The following is a 13,314-nucleotide window of genomic DNA, read 5'->3' as shown; positions in this document are numbered from 1 at the left end:
TGTCCCCATTCTCCAGAGGGAAGTTGAGGCTCTGCTGTTACAGAGCCAGAAGCAAGATTCAAAACTTTATCTTGTGTCTTCAAAGTCCTTGCTCTTTCCACCACCCTCCCAGAAAAATCTGAAATCTACACCTGTGGGCCTCAGAAGGAATGCTACACTTGAGAACTTCACAAAGCCAGCTCCTTCCCAGAGCTGCTGCTCTTCCCTGGGGGCATTTCCAAGCACAGCATGGTCTATTAACACTCTTCTTAAGAAATAATCCTAGCCCCAGTCAGCCAGAAACAGGTTCCCCTCCAGACTGGGGGGGGGGGGGGGGGGGGGGCGGGGCGGGGGGCTTGTATCTGTAAAAGCCCCTGGAAGCCAAGAGAGCCCAAAGGGTGTTAAGGTGTGGGGGACTGCAGAGGTTAGCTGGAGGCTGCAGGCTCAGCACCGTCTCACTCTGGAATAAAAGCCTCCATGCCACATGGAGAAAGGTGGCTTGGGCCTCTCTTCAGAGCCAACTGGCAAAGCAGGGCCCAGCTGGGAAAGCTGAACAGATTCCAAATATCAGGGGATGTCAATGTTTACCTACTCCAATTCCTCGGTCCACAGAGCAGTCCAGAGAATGAAATAAACTTGCCCGAGGACACACAGCCAGGAGCAAAATCAAGGACTCCAATAACAATGCTTCATGCCTCCATTTAGGCAGGTCCCACCACTTGGCAAGACACTGGGCAAAGCATGGAGCCAAGGTTTATCCCAACATCACACAAACAAGGCTTCATCAATAACTCCAACATTTCCACTGGGGGTGCTACTATATGCCAGGCATGGTGCTAAGCACACTACATGCAGTATCCTGTGGAATCCTCTCACAGAAAGGTAGATATTAGCATTATTATTTTTGTAGAGATGGAGTCTCACTTTGTTGCCCAGGCTGGTCTTGAACTCCTGGCCTCAAGGGATCCTCTCAACTCAACCACTCGAAGTGCTGAGATTACAGACGTGAGCCACCACACCAGGCCATCAAGGTAGGCATTATTACTCCTCCTTTCTAAACAAGAAATCTGAAAAGACCTGAGGTCAAATCACTTGCCTAAAGTCACAGCAGTATAGAGGCAAGGCCAGGACTGCCACCTAGGCCTGCCTGTTCTGCAAACTTCCTCCCGCCAGAGTTTCAGACTTGGGCATCACACTAGGCTGCCTGGGATAGAACAGCAGCAGCCTCTGGGTTGCTCACGTCTGCTCCCTGGAGAGCGGCTTCAGCTGGACTGAAAACCACCATGATGTTCTGAGATGTGGCTGGTCAGGTAAGGTGGGTGGGAGAGGCCGGGCAGGTGAGTGGCTTTGAAGATGAAGAGGTTATAGGTGATTACCTCCAGTGGGCCAACCTGTGGAGGGCTCGGCATCTTTGCCTAAAAGGAAGCCACACCCCTTCCACACCCTCCAACCCCACAACTGAGGTTAGCCAACAGCTCTTTAAAAATAAAGCCAGGCTGGGTGCAGTGGCTCACATTTGTAATCCCAACACTTTGGGAGGCCGAGGTGGGCAGACCACCTGAGGTCAGGAATTTGAGACCAGCATGACCAACATGGAGAAACTCTGTCTCTACCAAAAATACAAAATTACCCGGGCATGGTGGCGCAGGCCTCTAATCCTAGCTACTCGGGAGGCTGAGGCAGGAGAATCATTTGAACCCGGCGCATGCCTGTAATCCCAGCTACTCGGGAGGCTGAGGCAGGAGAATTACTTGAACGCAGGAGGTGGAGGTTGCGGTGAGCCGAGATCGTGCCACTGCACTCCAGCCTGGGCAACAAGAGCAAAACTCCATCTCAAAAAATAAATAAATAAATAATGCCTTCGGCCAGGCATGGTGGCACACGCCTGTAATCCCAACACTTTGGGATGCCAAGGTGGAGGGATCGTTTGAGGTCAGGAGTTCCAGACCAGCCTGGCCAACATGGTGAAACCCCATCTCTACTAAAAATACAAAAATTAGCTAGGCATGGTGGCGGGCGCCTGTAATCCCAGCTACTCGGGAGGCTGAGATAGGAGAATTGCTTGAACCCAAGAGGCAGAGGTTGCAGTGAGCCAAGATGGTACCACTGCACTCCAGCCTGGGCAATAAGAGCAAAACTGTACCTCAAAAAATAAAGTATTGACTCTCCCCTGCTTGTCAGATAACCCAAGTCCCCATGGAGTCCAAGCTCCAGTCCCTTCTCCTGCTACCCTGAGGTCTGGGTCAAATCAGCTCTCTGCTTGGGTTCCCCATTCAGGACACTGAGCATCAGCCCCCAGCCACAGCCTCCCACATCTCCGCATGGTGCTCTCAGAGTGTTGCTTCTCCCAATAACTTAACTTCCTAAATAAAATCTGTTCATCGCACATCCCGAGTAGAGGAGACAGAGGTGCCCACTCACTCCAACGATCATTTGTCCAAGGCTCATAAAACCAAGTCCTCAAAGGTAAAATGACCTGCCTAAGGACACATGGCTGACGACCTGGGTAGAGCTACAGTGAGGGCCTCCCAGGTGGATGTTCTCACACTTAGCATCCCTCAGACCTGGCATTGCCAGGTCCTTGACATTCGTCTGGGGGAGGTAAAGCAAGGAGTATAGTATGTGTGTCAAACCTACCAAGTCTTCATCAACCCATGATTCCTCGTCGGTCAGGGTTGGAAAGGGCCAAGACCCACCTGGTGCCTGGGGGTTAGATGGGTCAGTGTGTGGCAGAGTGGTATGAGAGTAAAGAATGGGGGAAATATGGCTCCCCAGTACATGCCAAGTGACCAGGAAGCACAAAAATTTGCCACCAGCAGAGGGGGGAGTCTCAGTGTGGCTGCCTGGGGCCTCCTAGAAGGGCTGCAAAGTGGGCACAGAGAGACACCCATTTGACTCCACAGCCATCACATCAGCCTCACGTCCTTCCTCAGGTCCTGGTCAAGATGCAAGACTTTTGCCAAAGGCTCACGCATTCTTTGCATTTCTCCAGTCTCTGAGCAGCTGCTGCAGGGCCTTTTCTCCTATGTTGATTTATTCTTTATTGTTCCTGAAATACACCCAGAGGCTTTTGGCACAGCATGCGGGCATAGCAGAGCATCCAGCCCAAGCCCCAAGTACACACCAACCAGGCTCTCTGGGACCTGGGCCAAGCCAGCTGGAATGATGGGCCCCAGGTCAGACCCAGCAGCCAAGAAGGGAGACCAAAGATCCCACCTAGCCCCAGTCTTTGATCCCCAGAACTGTTCTTAGTACCTCAGAGGCTGGGATACCTTTAGCGGGGAGGAGACACTTGGGAGGTCCCCAGGAAACCCACAACTAAGCTGAAACAAAGCCTTTCCCCTCCTCCTGTGCATGTGCCTGGCCAGGCAGTCCCCAGGTCCACAGCTGAGTCCTCCACAGAAGGGCCTCAGGGCTCAAGGCTGGGCTCCTGGCTGCCCTGTGAAGCACCTGGAGAGGGAGGCAGCAGGGAGGTCTTCTCCACCCTTCCCAGCCCAAAATATCTCCCGTATCAGCCAGTCTAATGGTGCCCGAATTCCTACTATCAGCACTTCATACCAAGGATCAAAGCATTGTTCCCTGTGCACAGGAAAATAGCTGGAGGAAGTGTGGGAGCTGCAAGGTAAAAGAAGTCAGGGGCAATGTGTGCTGGCTTCCCCAATCACCAGCCTCTGCAAGCCTGGGGATCCCTACTGGTGAATGGGCACAACAGTTTCATCTTCGTTATTGTGGGACACAACGAGGTAATACACAGATGAAGTGCCACCTGGCACAGGGTATGCACTCAATAAACGTGATTCCTGTCTCCCTTGCTGGGTAGGGGTGGTTCAGACATCGTTATCAGTCTTTAACACCTTGGAGGAAATGAATGGTCCGACTCTTCCAGTTCCACAGCTGGCTGAGAGCAGGGCTGGCCAGGCAGGGGCAGGACAGGGAGACTCAAAGTCCTAGCAACAGTGTGGGGCTCTGCAGGCACGCACAGCTTCTGGCCTACAGACCCAGGAGAGAGAGGTCTGGCGAGAAAGTCCAGAGGGCACCCAGCAGAGGCCTCCTTTAAACTCAGCTATGCCAGCAGGGCCTGCCTACAGGGATACAGGGGGATGAGGGTACTTCCCAGATAACACCGGCAGAGCTTCCAGGCCCACAAGGAGGAGCCGCCACCCTCCTTTGCTCACTCTAATGAAAGCAATAAAGGGGAAGGTGCAATGGCCAGAGGGAGGCTGAGGAAGGGCTGCAGGAAGTAGAAGAGACTCCAGTGTGGCAGAGACACAGGGCCTGCAAAAAGCAAGCAAGCCTGCTCAGACGCCACCACAGTAAATGTCCCACAAGTGGAAGTGCCTGCCTGGTTATTTTTGGCACCTCTTCTGCCCAAAGCCAGCAAGGAAGGGCAGCTGCTAGCAACATGGAAGGGCTGTTTACACTCAAGTGTGCAGGCACTGCAACAGGGACAGAAAGCACAACTAGCAGCCACCATGCAGACAGGCCCCTGCTCCCGTTTTTCCCCTCCCGACTGTCCCCTGTTGCGTGCTGCACAGCTGACAGAGTGTGGGTACTTCTGCTTTTACTCAGATCCAGCCTCCCAACCACAGGACTCACTCACGTACACGCAAACAAATAAATAACTATGGAGCCAGCTGAGGACTGAGCCACACCCAGGAGTCAAGACAGTATTCCTTTGGATTCTTCCTGCACTCAAGCTGCCCTCCCAGCTTCCAAACTGGGAGGAGCAGTGACCAGGCACGGGACACAGGAGCAGTCCCTTTCCACCCTCCCAAAGTGAAAGTGGAGACAGTCTTCGGAACCTCAAGCATCTCACCACCTCTCAAGGCTTCCCCATTTGAAAATGCAGGATTTGGACTAGATATCCCAAATGGTTTCCCAGCTCTGGAATGACTCCCTGGAGGCCAGGACTATGACCCGAGGCCAGCTGCGGCCTCAGACAGAGGAAGGCCAGGTCGGGAGGAGGATCTGTGCCACAGCTCACGTGAAGTCTCGGGGTTGCAAGTTATCACTTAAGCCTGTTTCTGAGCTATGGGGGCCTTACCTACTAAAGAAATGGCAAGTTCTGGCAACAGTAAACTGGATAGGGGCCTCTGTCCAACTACTGGGAAAAGCGGGGGACCAAAATATCTCACCATTTTCCTTCTTGTCTGGATTCCAATTCCCCAGAGAAGCTGGGCAGCTTTAGAGAGAAGCCCCTTCTGGCTGGCTACAAGCCTACTGTAGCTCACTCTCTCCATCCAAGCTTAACTGGGATAAACCTTGCCCTGGGCTCCTCTCCCCACTCTCCTTCCTTCCCAGGACTCCTAGAGGAAGAAGCACTGCCTGGAAAAAATGCTCTCACCATGAGAGCTCCCTGCGGCTGGGAGAAAGGCAGAGGGAACAGGGAGCACCTTCCCTGGCTGGCCACAGCACGAGGCTGTGTTCCAGGAAGAGCAAGAGCGGCTGCCAGGGAAGCCTCAGCCTCAAGCCCCGGCTCTTCCCCACCAGCTCTTCCCCACTAGCCGAGAATGACAGCCAGCAACTGCAGCCCTCAGGGAGACCCCCAGCCCCACCCCAGCACAACTCCAGCTCTCCTCTGACAGTGGTAACTTTCTTCTTATATAATTCTTGGTGTTTCCTTCACCATTGCACCTAATTTTAATGGGTAAAACAGCCAAATCAGTCTTTGGAGGAAAAACTCCCACCCTTGGCTCTAGCCAAACCTCCCCTGAGGTCACACTGCAAGGCTTCAGGTGAAGCACAGGGGACTTTTCTTCCTTGGCTGAGAAAGCAGCCTTCCTCCTGCCCACCCATGTGAGCAGCTCAGCCTGGGGCCTGGGCGGGTAGGTTCCGGAGAGCATAATCTGATCTCTGGGAAGCTGGGCCCTCAGCCCTTGGCTGCAGGGACACAGTCCCTCTCAAAGGCACACAGACACCGGGTCTGGGCCACATGTCTAGGGTGAAGTGGATCAAGCAGTTGTTCCCAGGGCACAATGAACTTCATTTATACAAGCTTCAGTGGCCTGGTAGATTGCTTTCCTACTATAAGCAGGATACCTTTCATTTTCTCTTCCTTGATAGGAGCCAAAGGCAAACACACCGGACCCAGTGGGAACTGGTGAAATGAGAGTTGCCATCTGTTGAATACCTAGTATGTGTCAGTCACTTTGCATGCATAATCCTGTCTAACCTTCACAGCCTATGAAGTACTATTATCATCCACATTTTACAGGTGAGGAAACTGAGGCCCAAGAAGTTAAGCAATGCTCAAAGCCACACTGCAAGAGGAGATGCTGGGGTATGAACTCAGGTCTGCCCAGGCCTCATTCCCATGTACCCACCAGACTTCCTTCAGTCACTGCCCAAGTGACTGTCCACACACCATCCAGGAGCAGCGTTCTGAGTGTAGAAGCCAAAGTCCGTGTGGACGAATTTTGCTTGAGGGCTCCAGAATCTGAACTGATGCTCCGACTATTGTTGCTCCCAAGTGTGTGACTGTGAGAGACCATGTCAGAGAGTGTGTGTGTGTGCTGAGGTGGAGAGAGGGTGATCTGGATTCCAAATTGCAGTTTCCAACATTAAAGTTATGCTGTAATGCTTCTGATTCATAAAATGAGCTCATAGTCTCACAGTATCCTGAATGTTGCTTCGAATGCAAATGCAGGTCCCTTAGTAAGAACCGGGGATTTCAGCATACTCCACCCTAGCCCCGGCCCAGCATGCAATTTTTCAGTCCCAGAATCAAGAGTTCTCATGTGCAGAAAGAAGCAATTCCTCCAACAAATTGCAGCCACTGGCTCTGCTTCCTGCCACCTGCAGTGAGTCAGGGAAGAATGGAGCCCCAGGCTGCTTCTGTACTGATGCATGCGTGCCTGCACACACACAGGAAGGGTACCAACCTGGGCTGGCCAAAGGAACTGCCCAGGCTAGCAGATCCCTAGGGAGATGGCTCCACAACTCTTTCACCCTGAGGTCCCCTTAGGGTCAGGATGACCGACACATGCACTCCACAAGGCCAGCTACAGGGCAGTGCCAGGAAACTGGGTTCACCAGCACCAGAATCACCCACGGTACAGTGACATTTTTGAAACCAGTGATGCAATGTGAGGGGGTTCCTGCAGCAGGGACTCACTGGGCCCAACACATGCCAAGTACACCTTTTTTTTAATGGAGATCTTTCACTAATTTGTTCAACTAACATGCACTAAAGCCAGGCGAGGTAGCTCAAGACTGTAATCCCAGCACTTTGGGAGGCCAAAGCTGGTGGATTTCTTGAGCCCAAGAGTTCAAGACCAGCCTGGTCAACATGGCAAAACCCTGTATCTACAAAAACACAATAATTAGCCAGGTGTGGTGATGTACACCTGTAGTCCCAGCTACTTGGGCGGCTGAGGTGGGAGGATTGCTTGATCCCATGAGGCTGAGACTGCAGTGACCTGAGATCGCACTACTGCACTCCAGCCTGGGCAACAGAGAAAGACCCTGTCTCTAACAACCAAAAAAACCAAAAACCAAAAAACAAAACAAAAAAAACACTAAACACTAGATGCCAAGCATTGTGGGAACCGTTCCGAGCTCACACTAGAAGCAGAGGCTACCAAATACTGAAATGTGCTTTAAGCACTTTATGTATACTAATTCACAGAATCCTCACAGTAACTCTATGAGGGAGATACTGTATAGGGACTCTAGCTCGGAGTCTTTGTTTTTGACCACCACACTCCAGTATGTACACAAATAACTACATAAGGTGGAAATGAGTGTTCAGAAGATGGCTACAGCCTTCAGAAGTGGCATTTGAAACAGGACTAGAAGGATGAGCTGGAAACCCCCAGTCACTTTGTGGCCGTCCCCACCCCAGCATGAGCAAGGTTTTCTTCTGAGAGACCCAACTGCAAGAGAGGGGCTATCAAGGCCAAAGATTCCTGGACTGGGCCCATTCCCCTTCCCCTCTTCTGTCAGAGGTCTTGACACCCCTGGGCAGCCTTTCTCTGGGGACTCTAGCCACAGGAGGTCCTCAGCTGAATCCATAACTGCATGTTGTCTTTTCTTTTGTTCCACTTATTGAGAACAGCAGCCCACAGGGTCAAACACTGGGGCTATTTTAAAATCCTACAGGTAAAAATTAAATTCTCATCCCTATGGGCACTCCAGGGCGCTCTTTCCTGGGGTGGAGTGAAGAGCTGACAGAGCCACGGGAGTGGGCGTTCTGCTGGCACTTGGAGAAGCCACATTGGCAATGGGTAGGCTGTTTCAGAGCAAGCTGGCAAGCTGTATGACCTGGGGGGATCCTCCAGGTTCTTCACCCCCTTGTCCCCCCGGGAGGTACACAGACCAGAGTAACCAGCCAGAGGCCAATCCAATTAGAGTGGAGACTGGACCAGGGCCACGCAACAAAATGGTGTATCACAGTAATTGAATGTTTACGCTCCTATTATTCACTGTCCAGAGCAGTTGGAGAAGGAGGAGCTATGAATTCTCAACCCAACCGGGGAAGGCTTCGCCTTTTCCCTGGCTCCTGAATTTCAGCCACTTCACACCCGAGGAAAGGGTGCATTTCTCTGATCCAAAAGGGGTGTGTGCCACACCTTCCATGGGAGGCTCCGGAGCAAGACAGGTAGTTTCTCCCCTCAGCCGAGGCCCCCTAGGGAGGACTGGCTTCTCAGTCCACCTTCAACAGGCCTTCAGTCTCAACCCTGAAGCTACAGGAACAAGAAGATCCCACACCACCAGGCCAGGATCCCCCTGCCAGGGCAAGCCAGACATCCCCTCCCCCAGCCGCAGCTGCCAAAAAGGATCCCCCGCATACGCGTGCCACCAGGGCCTCCGTGGCCAGCCTCTCTTCCCCCATCCCACTGCCCCCTGGGCGAGGCTCCACAGGCTGGCACACAGGTCCCACGTGGGATGGTGGAAACAGGAAGCAGGCACCGTAGTTGTGACCAACAAAGTTTTAAATGGGGCATATAACTTCCCCTTTCATCTTCTCACCAGCTCTCCCTGGAGGCTGGGCTGGGACGGACACCGGGCCTCCACTTTGGGTGGCAGGTACCTCCTCCATGTCGGCCCACCTTGGGGCTGAAGCCTGAAGGCCCCAGGGCACACGAGGTCCCCCTTTCTCCCCTGGACCCTTACCCAGAGGCCTTGGGGGCAACCTGGCACACACGCTCCTGCATGTGCGACTTGGGAGGCGACGTGACCAGCTCCACCAAGCCGGCCATATGCAGGGCCCAGCCGAACCCCGGGTTTCGGCCCTGACGCCAGGCACCAGAGAACACAGCTCCCCGAGAGGCGCCTCGCGGGCTGGGCCGGCTGCAGCGGCGCGGGCGTGCGGGGGCGCACGGGAGGATGACAGGTCTGAGGTGCGCCCGCCTGCGCGAAGCGCTCCAGCCTAGGCCTCTGCTGACTGCATTTGCCCCAGTTCCCCGCCGCCCCTGCATCTCTGTCCCCCTAACTCCCGGCGTGGACGCCGCGTCCAAGCCCACTTTCCCGTGCACGCTGGCAGGGGAAGGGGCTCCCGCGCCAAGTTCCCTCAGCTGGCGAGCCCCTCGCCGCGCCTTCTGGGCCTGGGCTCCGTCACGTCAGCCGGTCCCCGCAGACACCACGTTTCTCTCGGGCGGAGGAGGAGCAACCGGATTCCCGAGCCGCCGCGGGCCGCCGGGTGGGGAGGGCTTTCCTGGCGGGGCCGCGCCCGGGTGGGCGGGGGCCGCGCACAAGCTGCGTAGCTGCACAAACACCACCGCGGGGCTGCGCTGCACCCGCAGCTGCGGGCCGAGGGCGCGGGCCGCGGGGGAGGGGGCGGAGGGCTGCAGGCGGCCCCCGCACAGCCACACGCGCCCGCTCCACCGCCGCCCAGGCCGCAGAAGTTCGAGCACAGCGGCCCCCGCGGCCCCCGCTCCGGGCCGTGCCTGCAGAGCTGCAACCCGCCGTGTGAGCACCCACAGCTCGCGCACCGCCTGGGGTCCCCTCGCCGGCCCCGCCGCGTGCAGGCCTCGGCCGCCGGCCGAGCAGCCCCACTTACCCAGCTCCTGCCCGGGCTCCGGGCTCCGGACTCCGGCCTCGACTGTCCCCCTTCCGCCGCGGGCCGCCGCCTTCGGTCGCCTCCGGGACTCCAGCAGCCTGCACGCACTCCCGATTTTAAAAACAAACAGGCGCCGTCGCCTCCCCGCGGCGCTCGTGGGGCTTCCGCCAGCCCGCGCCTCCCGGAGGCTGGGAAGTTTGCTGGCAGGGCTCGGGCGGGACGCGCGGGCTGTCACCCCCCACTCGCGATGCAGGAGCCTCGGCGCGCCCCGCACCCGTGCTGTCTGCCTCGCAAGCGCTCTCCCTCCCTCCGTGTCACCCCCAGTCCTGCGATGCAGTGTCAGGATTGCACGGCTCTGACTCATCGGTTGAGCTCACAGCTTGAAAAAAAAAAAGAGAGAGAGAGGGCGAGAGGCAACAGCGAAGGAGGAGGACTCTGGCGTGCTACAAAGGATTGCACAACTCGAGGCTGGGAGCGCGGAGCGCCCAGCGGCCGGCCGGCGCGCGCGGCACCGCGGCGAGCAGGAACCAGCTCTACCACTTCATCAGCACAACTGTCTCGGGGCGGCCTCAGCCAGCAGGCCCGGCGCCGCCCACTTCCTGCGACCAAATAAGGCCGGGGAAGGCGTCTTTAAACCTCAGGCGGCGGCCGGGGCTGGGGATTTCCAGCAGACCTCACCTCCACTCACGAGTCGGTCGCCGTCCCCACCCCCCGCCCAGGCTGGCGCCCCCGATGGCTTTGCTGGAACCCACGGGCCACGCTGCTAGTTCCTTTCACACCAAGGTCAGGAGGAGACGGTGACGAAATGTTTGGAAACCCATCGAGCCTGCCAGGAAAGTGTGTGTGTGATGTTGGGGAAGGCACAAGTCGCTTTCTTCCACAAAGAAACTCTCTCTGGTTTTGGATACGGTAAATCATGCACAATCCTCTCCAAGGCACTTTATTAACAGACTCCCCGGGTTTCACTTTCTGGCTCAACAGCGTCCTGGTGCGTGTAAAGGTTATTGAGATTGGCCTCAGTCCCTAGAAAGGACCCACCATCTCCATCACTTAGGTGAGGAAAATCTCCTGGATTTAATTCTAGCAACTCAGGCCAGACTTGAGCGGCTTTTCACTCCATACTCACATTTTCCCCTGCCTTCCCTAAATATCCCCCTGATCAATTCTCAGGTCCAAGCCTTGATGCCTCCTTGCCTGACCGGTGGGAAGATGGGAAACATTTTTGCAGCTCAAGAGGTTGGTTCTGGCCCCCACATTCAATGGGGCTTTAGGGCCAGGGGAAAATTCAGGGGTGTGTGTCCTATTCTTCCTTCCAAGTTTTTTGGTGATGGTGCAGTGGTGGTGGTGGTGGCTGTTTTTCAAGGAGATGGGTCAGGAGATTTTCCTTTGAAAGAAAAACCACCCAAGAATACAGTGTGTCCTGGCAGCCACTTTTCAAAACCCTGTGGCTAGACTTGAGAACCAGGTGCATCCCTCACTTTCTCAGGGAGAAGAGGAGGGAGGGGCAGCAGAATATGATTCTCACACCCTCACTGAGCCTACAGGGCCAGGGTGGGGTGTGGAGGGCACAGGCAAAACTTGGATCTTCTGCCCAGAAACCCTGCCAAACCTGCACTTGCTCCTAAGGGAGCATGGCTTTCCTGTCCTCTTCCACCTCTTTGCTGGCTGGAGTACCTGCGTACACGTACACCTGGAAGTCACACCTCCCCAAGAGGAAAAGGGCTTATTTGCACCATGTTATGACAGATATGTCAAAATAAGGAATGCTTAAAACAATCTTATCTACAAAATACAGATAATTATGCCACAGGACTGGACCAGAGCACCTCTTGAAATCCCTTCCAGTTCAAGATCCATGATTCTGTGATTAGAGTAAGTGAATAAAGGAGCTAGGGAAACCACCTTCTACAAAAAAAAAAAAAAAAAAGCCCGGGCTCCCCAGTTTGGCATCCGTGATGACAGTACTGTTCCTGGCAGCTCTCAGAGCACTTCTCCATACAGTCTCCTGAAGAGCACTGCATGTGAGAGTTTTATCCCTCTCAATCTATGGATGAGAATACTGAGGTTCAGAGAGGTTAAGTGAATTGTACCAGGTCACAGAGCAAACCAAGCATCTGTGACCTCTCTGCTCCTCCCCCAGAGGAAGGCAGTGAGCAATTGAGGAACTGCAGTGCTCAGGCATGCAGACCCCCAAGCAGAGGCTAGACTCTCAGGGCTCCTAGCAAAGGATCAGGGTAGAGCCTTTTTACTTTTTTCATTTGCCTGATTTCTTCCCTCCCATTGACAACACATCCAAGTGAGAGAAGCAAAAGCAAAGCCATTTGGCCTCCAGTGCCCACTGCTGCCAAGTTCCTCTGCAGACCTGCGGCCATCCTGACCTCCCCTGAGAGCCCAGCCCCTGCAGCTGGCCTTAGGCAAGCCCAGAGTGAGCCCCTGAGAGCTAGTGCAGACCAGCCCAGGGATGTTCCCAACCAACCAGAAAACCCGGCTGGGAAGTACATTCCTAGAAGAGCCTGCCACCATGGAGCCAGGGCCCGGCCTCCAGGGAACAAGTGGGAGCCACTCCAAAGGAGTGGCCCAGGAAGCAGCACACGGAGTTGAGGCAGGTGGCAGGGGAAACAGAGAAGTCAGTGGCCCTGAAGGAGCCTTGCTCACCTTGGAGCAGCACTGCCCTTCACTACAGCTAAACTTCCAAATTCAGGCCACCTAAGAAAGGAGGAGAGAGAAGAAAAGGGGCACACACGTGTGCAGGGGAGGAGGGCTCAAGACTATACCAAATAGCCCCCGCTTGGCAGGAAAAGTCTACCTTGAAAAGGCGGGCAGATGAGGCTATGTAAAGAAAGCTGCAGCGCTTCTGGGAAAGCCCTGGAGGTCAGTTTTGCTGCAGATATGACGGTGCAGAATCACTGACGTGTGAAGTGAAAGTTTTGGTATTAGAAGCTCCAGTCCCTGCTACAAGTCTCTGGGGCAACCAAGAAGGGTGACCTTTCAGGGAGACAGGGAGGTGTTCCAGAGACCTTATGCAGAGAGTGGGATTTTCTCCACCCTCAACCCTCTTTACAAACTGCAGGAAAAAGGAGTACAGAGCTCTAGTTACCAGGGAGTGTGTCTGACAAGAAAGAAACACTCCAGGAAATAAAGCACCCTAGACAGAATCCTAAACTCTGATTCCCAATGAAGGTAAATATGGCATTTGAGAGGCTTCCTGGGGCCACATCAGCTCTCTGGACTCCACTCAGAGCAGTCTGTCACTGCCCTGTGTTTCATCAACAGTATCTAGACCATTAAAATCTTCCAAGGGTGAGGCCAGGCACAGTGGGTCACACCTGTAATCC

The 13,314-nt window shown here is 54.8% G+C and overlaps 1 protein-coding gene across 4 annotated transcripts in view; it reads right to left on the bottom strand.

Annotated features, from left to right (window-relative positions):
* MIDEAS (mitotic deacetylase associated SANT domain protein) overlaps nt 1-13,314 on the bottom strand; it is a 74,956-nt gene that overhangs the window by 35,754 nt on the left and 25,888 nt on the right. The window contains exon 1 of one of the 4 annotated variants that reach the window (XM_050798680.1): nt 9,980-10,531. The exons of 2 other annotated variants lie outside the window; for them this stretch is intronic. The gene's annotated coding sequence lies outside the window, so the exon portion shown is untranslated. Of the gene's footprint in view, nt 1-9,979; nt 10,532-13,314 lie in introns of those variants that run through there. One more of the 4 variants, XM_050798685.1, reaches the window with a different exon arrangement.

Source organism: Macaca thibetana, chromosome 7 (genome assembly GCF_024542745.1).
Source record: "Macaca thibetana thibetana isolate TM-01 chromosome 7, ASM2454274v1, whole genome shotgun sequence".
In the NCBI taxonomy this organism is placed as follows: domain Eukaryota; kingdom Metazoa; phylum Chordata; class Mammalia; order Primates; family Cercopithecidae; genus Macaca; species Macaca thibetana.
This window is presented reverse-complemented; position numbering and strand designations above follow the sequence as displayed.